Here is a 7,159-nt window from a genome sequence, read left to right on the forward strand (position 1 = left end):
GGGAGTCCAAATGTCTTTGCAGATCTTCCAGGGATGTATCTCTTTACCACTTGCTATTCGTTGGGGCTCAAGGTGGGCACCTGGCACTTCTTTTTCTTCCCTTGGCCCAGAGCCCCTGCCTCAGTGCCCCTTTACAAAGGATCTTGAAAGATGCCACCCCCTCATTTTCATTGAGAACTGACCTAAGGATCTGCACCTGAAGACTGTTCGCAGGGGAGGAAACATCTGTGCCAGCAGTATGACCGTGAATCCTTGAAACACACAAGGCTGTTGAAATTGTTGTCAGATGTGCCCTCCCTCCAAGTACTGCATGCCTCTCTACTCTCCAGTGGAGGGCGCTTTGGCAGACAGGGCTCCCCTCAGAGAAGGCTCTGCAGATCTTCTTCTAATCTCAGGCTCTTGAACAGTTGGGATTAAATCCCTCCCAGCCAATTTGAAGCCAGGATAGGTTATGTCTGGAATCCAGATTAGCAGTCCTAGTCAGGCCTGCCTTACCTTGTAGATAAGATAAACTGGTGTCAACATCCTAGGAGCCAGGACTGGGTGTGCTTGGAGGAGTGTCAGAATACCTACGACAAGTGAGTTGAGCCATGGTGAGCTGAGCTTGGAATAAGTCATTGGGCTTGGAGTCAGATCACTTCAGTTGTAATGTAATTAAGAGCGACTGTACTTGGAAACATAGGCGTCCGTGCTTGGGAGTCAGGGTTAGCTTTACTGGAGCCAGCGGGTGACTGTGCTACGAGTCATAGCTGTCTGTCCTTGTGAGCCAGTGGGTGACTATTCTTGGAGTCAAAGGCGTCCGTGCTTGGGAGTCAGGGCTCGCTGTACTGGAGACAGCAGGTGACTGCATGGAGTCATAGCTGTCTGTGCTTGGAAGTCATGGGTAGCTGTACTGGAGCCAGCGATCTGTATTTAAGGACGAAGCCAGGTGTTAAATGGCGACAGTTGATTATTGTTGGAAATAAACCAAGCTGGCCTCCAAAGGAAAGGCGGCTGCAATGCTAATAGGATTGGAAAAAAGTTCCGGCGGAGTTATCATGCAACATCAGCTAGCATAAGAAGAGACCGGAGGAGAAATATTCGGATCAAACGTCTGTGATATAGAAAAGATAGTGATTAAATATTAGGAGGTTAATAGCAGCCTAGAGGATGCAGGCATGTGTCTTTCAGTCTGGCTCATTATGTATGCAAGGCTACAGATGACAAATCCAGAACACCCAAGCATTTCTCATTAGATTACAAGTGCGTTACTTAATGGAAAATACAAAAGAACCTTGAGGTCAAATGTCTACGACTCCGCAAGTCATCGTGATTAACTGTGCTTTTATGGTAGTCTGGTCTTGGCGTTTCGAAGAGACAGGTTTTCAATCTGAGAGCTTCAGCTCCCCCATAGGCTTACCATTTGCTCACTCCATCATTGCTCTCGTATTCTTCATTCCCTTGAGTCTATGGCATTCATGCGCCATGCCTCTTCTGGTGTTTATCCCTCCCCCAGAGCATGGACCAAGTACTCGTGTCCATCCACTACTCCCGTTTTAGGAGCTACTTTTGTCTATATGTTTGAGCACTCCACACAGGTACTCGCACCCGCCCAATCTCAACCCCAGCCTGAGAGTGAGACTTACCTGTGCAGCTTTAGTGCCCCCTCAACCCCATTCTTGGATGCTTCTGTTCCTTAGGCTCAATGTGAGCACAATATCACGCAAATACCACACGACCCGGAAACAGCATACGACCGTTAAACATAGACTGTCACAATCCGTAACGTACCTGGAAACTTTGATAAAATAACACTTGCCAATGGAGTAATATGAGGAACTCACAAAGATGAAGAACTTTAAACATACAGCACGAAAGGGGCCAGGTTTGAGCGGTCGTATTCCTGAAAACATGCTCATACATTTTTATGCTTTACCGATTCTTCTCTGGAAAATATATTTATTTGGGTGCTATTAGTTTTCATAAGCATGTATTTTATGCAGACCTGACTGCAAACTTTTGCTACAATTTTTTTTAATTTTTTTTATTACTAGCGGATAGTGATTTATCTTTACATGCTCATTAGGTGAAATTGTTATAGTCATCCTTTGATGTAAAATGAGATATAAGATCAAAGCCTCCTGTAATACAGCCCATTTACAAACAAAAGTTGCCCAGGAGGAGGCGTCCACACTCGCAGTTGCGGCTCGGCAGAAGTGCCTGATTGAATGCGGGTTTTCCACTAGCTGCTTCAACTCTTTGTAGTTCTGCTCTGATATAGCATGCATGTTTTGTCGTTGAGCACTGGCAGGTAGAACAGAGTTTGCCTGGTAAGGGACCAGTATCTGCTGTTTCTAAGCTGGGAGAGCAGACCAGAGCCTGGGATTGAGACGACTGGAGGTCTGTTTTGGAAATGTTCTTTATACCACACAAAAACATTTTTTATATCTCCAACAAAACTTGGGGGGGGGGGGGGGGGGGGGGGGAGGAACATTACAGGTTTGTTTCTTTCCGTCTTCTACAGCAGCAAAATGAAGGAGCAGAAAAAAAACACAAAGCCTTTAAATATGGAAAAACAAATAGATACTTATTTCCTAGCTGAGTTGTACAAAGTAACACCAAAAAACCTGGATAAATCATGGCTTTCTCAATTAAAATGAATGTTCTTACCCAAATTTTATTTTACCAAAACATTTTTCTTCATTATCGCGCATAAAACTGCTTTCAAATATTCTAGTACGAAATGTAAGAGCTTTTTTACATGACTTTCAGCCGTGAAGCTATTCAACACGGCTAAATGACTGCCAACGCCAATAGCTCTTGGATTGCCGAGACCTATTGGCTTTACCAAAGCTTGTTATTTCCGCCACCACGCTTAATTTATTGGGATCTAGTTTGCATTGGTCATATTAATAACCTGTATCCTAATGTATATACCTTTTCAGGGTCCACGACTTGTCAGTGTAAATTTTGTAATTCTTAAATGTATTAGAAATTAGTGCATTTGTATTTCCGGCAAACAAGGTACCTTGAAAATGAAAAGGTAAACCCTTGGGACTCTACCAGTTTATTCCCAGTCTTGCTACTTTACTCCTGAATCTGAGCAGTCTCCGCTTTTAGGGGCCAAAATGATCAATTCACAAAACTCCCCACGGTTTGGAGGTACCAATGGGTGACTTCAGCAGTGACCCAGCCACTGCGAAGCGTGCCTTATCAGAGGTTTATTTCAATCCCCCTACTGACCACACCTTCTGCTAAATAAAACCTCTCCGTGTTGCGTTACATTACGTTGCTCTTACCTACTGTGCGCGGACTTGCATCCCTAAAGGTCCTTTGCAGCCAGTGAACATTGCCCCGATTCCTTGAATCTACAGGGTCAGTCAGTTTCCCATATAAGGACTCCAGGCCTCATTGTTCAGATCGCCTGACAGAAAATGTCAGGCTTTAGTCACATGTAAAGCCATCACAGGTGTGTGAACATCATTCCTCTCAAGAAGCAAGTTGAACTCTAGCTCAGCATCCAGGTAAAGATGGTAGGACCTTTCTTGGCTCAGTCAGGAATGGTTTGAAAAAGGCCCTGGGCAATTTCTATAATATGCCAAGAGGTCACATACAGTGTCTGGAATATGGGATGCCTTCCCAGTGGCCCTGCCAGAGCATGTTATGATGCTACAAATCCTGGAATTAGGGAGCTGTAAGAGGCTGATTGCATTACAATACGCACCATTAGTAGACAGAGAGGGAAACCCGGAGGAGGCATACAACAGTTGTGTGGTGACATTTCCAAAGACCCTATCTGCTGCAGATTGGAGCAGGGCTTTCGAACAGGTCAAGGGCATTTCTCCTAATGCCTGCTTCAAACTAATCCATTTATACATAAAATATACCCGACTCCATCAGACTGGCATGGATTAACCCTGATAAACACGCAACGTGTGGGAGGTTTGGAGGGGAAGCGGGCTTTCTATATGCCTATCCTTGGTTTGTTACACTGGCTTCCTATCCAGGAAAGAACTAGATTCAAGGCTGTGTATTGTTCATGAATCGATTTCCGGAAAGGGTCCTCCGCTGTTTCAGTCAATGCTGCAATTATACTGCCCCAACAGAACTCTGAGATCCGATAAACGACTACTCACAGTTCCTATGATCAAGCATGTCACGTACTGGAGGTCGGCGGTTTTCTTATAATGCAGCCAAGTTTTGGAACCAGCTTCCAGAATATTTACGACAAGAATGTAGCTACCTTAAATTTAGGAAGCAGCTTAAAACTTTCCTCTGTCCGTGATCAGTTTATGTTTACAAGATGTCACGATAAGCGCTGGGATGCCCTTGGGTAGCCATGCGCTATACAAGTGTATATTCAATTCAATATGTGGCCTGGAGCAGCCCACAGGTGTAGAACGCTTGGAGATAGGTGCCCGAAACATGCGACCATGGTTATGCACGAATACCTGGCGGTGTCCTGGTGCTAGCTCTGCTATAACTGAAGGAGAGCTCAGATTGCCAAACAGCCATGCCTTTAATGCTTTTCTGAACTAGAGCAGACTAGCCATGGATTGAACATGCCAGGGTAAGGTATTCCATGCTTTAGCTGTGCAGGACACAAAGTCTTCTTCCCCAGGAGGAGTGTTTGAATGTTAAAGCAATGCCATTTTTGGCCCCAGAGGACCGCAACATCCTAACTGGACTGCACTAGTTGAAGCTACTTTTTAAATAGCCTTTCCCTGTATCATGCAGTGCTTTGTAGGATATGCATAGGGCCTTAAAGGGCTTCTTTGCCTGACTGGTAGCCTATGAAGTTTTCTAATGGCTTGAGAGGCGGACTGAAATTTCAGGATCCCCAAGAGCAATCGTGCCGCCGCATTTTGCAGTGTTTCCAGTTTATTCACTAATTGAGGTTGTACTTGACGCATCCGTAAAGAAATGTCTCCTGGGTATATTTTCTATTTAAAAAAAGGTCATAATTGAGGGTACGAATGAATGCTTTGGGGACAGTGCTTGCAAAACAACAACTGGGAGGCGAGGAGGCCTCCGCTGCATGAGAAGTGGAAAAAAGACTAACAGTCACGGGCTCTGGCAGATCAGCAGCACATAAATGCGGCGAAAAGGTACAAAAAAATGAACTGAATACATGGCAGAAGTGTGACCAGAAGCGCTCTTCTTGGTGACAAAAAGCGCTCTACAAATCTACTGATTGATTGACCAAATTCCTGGACGCCCTGAATAATAGACGACCCTGACTGTGGATGTGGACTGACAGGCACAGAGAGCGAAAAGGGGTATAAACATTAATTTTATGCTGCACAGGTAATGTACAACAGGATTCAATATAAATATATATATTTTTTTTACAGATTACCACTGTGAACGCTGTGTAAATGTGAATTGAGGAACTTTCTTTGGCTGATCTAAAAACTGTTTCATTTGTTTTAGTACACAAAGAGAATTAAAAAAAATATGGTGGAACCTCAAAAGTCTCTCAGGAGCTCAGACAAAATATTTTGTGTCTTACAAAAGTGTATGAAACTCCCCAAATTCTTCCCTTGTGGTGCCAGGAGGCAAAATGTGTATCCGACTCGTCTGACCCTTAGTTCGGGGGTTTGTACCCGGTCCAGCACCTTCCTTGGTCATCTTCATTCATCAAGGTGAAGTCATTTGAGCCACAAAAAGCGTTGACTTTATGAAATTGGAGAGCCCTCTGCTGGTCAAAGGGGGTACTGATAACACGAGCGTAAACAGCATAGGAAGAAAAAATGTCAGAAACACACACACACTTTTTAGGTCTCGCCTGAAACAGCGCTTTAGCGCTGCTCTGGCGAGACTTATAGTAAGCGAGTTTTGGAAGTGCAAACAGTGGCTTTTTAGGCCTCCAAAGACAGTGCATGTGCGTCGGCCGGGCGCGCGCACCATTTGGAGGCCTGAAAGCACTCGTTTGCTTTCACTTTCGCGGGCCGCTTTGATGTGATCGCGATTACTTTTCCCTCTGTTCACTCTTGTTTCTTTCACTATTAGATTTGTCCTTTATATCTTTCTTCTTTTTATTCGCTTTAGCTTCATGTTCATGCTTCATCCTTTCCCTTACCCTCTTTCATTTCAACCATCCTTTTCTCTACAAATATATTTCTCCATCTCTTGCTCTCTCCTTTTCCCCATGTTTATCTTCGCTCTCTCTGTCTTGCTTGCTGTATTTGTCTTGATTAGAATGTTTGAGCCACATCATTATGAAGTTTTCTTTGAAAACAAAAGCGTCCCATAGAAACTCCTCTAAGTGTGTTTGGCCCTGTGACAACCTACTCCCCCTTCCTTCTCCCTCTTTGCAGCTGCTAGAATGGGGGTTTGTGATGCCTCTGCCCTCTGGGATGGCCAGAAGCAGCCCCTGCGTTCTACAAAGCCACAAACTGCAGCAGCCAGCCCCATATAAAACCAGCTAGTTGTTTACGGGCCACAGTGCGCCCTCTTCTCTGCCCCCGCCCCACACCCCTCCTCCCCCATTCCCTACGTGTTTATTAACCACATGTGCCTTGAAGCTGTGAAGATAGTTCTTCTTTACTATAGAGTTTCTAAGTTTAATGAACTGGCCACATCCCCCCCTCAATGCCTGTGCAGTGAATCTGGAAGCCTGAATATCACAGAAGTGCCTGGCAATCAGGTCGTCGAGTGATGGATAAATGCCTCTCTCCTGAGTGCCTTCCATTTCCGGCCAGCACACATCCGCACACGCCCTCCATAATTCATCGAGAGCCCCATTCATATCGGCGCAAGACTTCATTTCAAAGCGGGCACTTCACTCCCAGCTCCGGCGGCTTAATCAAAGCACATCTGTTAATGAATTCCCCCTCCTACCGCCCCCTGGCGCCCGGGGCAAGCCCAAGACTGTCCACCTTCCCCCAGCTGTTACTTTATTGAACCTCTTCTGTTTATTTCACAAACACTCTCCACCGTGTTTATTTAGTGTATTAATTCGGATGTTTATATAGCGCGTTGAAGTCCCATAGGGTGAGAGTAAACACTTGCAGCAACATAAAATGTGACTAGAACACATATTTAAAGAAAAAGGCCTGAAAGCACTCGTTTGCTTACACTTTCGCGGGCCGCACGGCCGCTTTGATGTGATCACGATCGCGATTACATTCACACACGCACATACCCTACCACGGTCAGTGAGTTTAGCAGAGTGCAC

The sequence above is a fragment of the Triturus cristatus genome, chromosome 12 (genome assembly GCF_964204655.1).
Source record: "Triturus cristatus chromosome 12, aTriCri1.1, whole genome shotgun sequence".
NCBI classification, from domain to species: domain Eukaryota; kingdom Metazoa; phylum Chordata; class Amphibia; order Caudata; family Salamandridae; genus Triturus; species Triturus cristatus.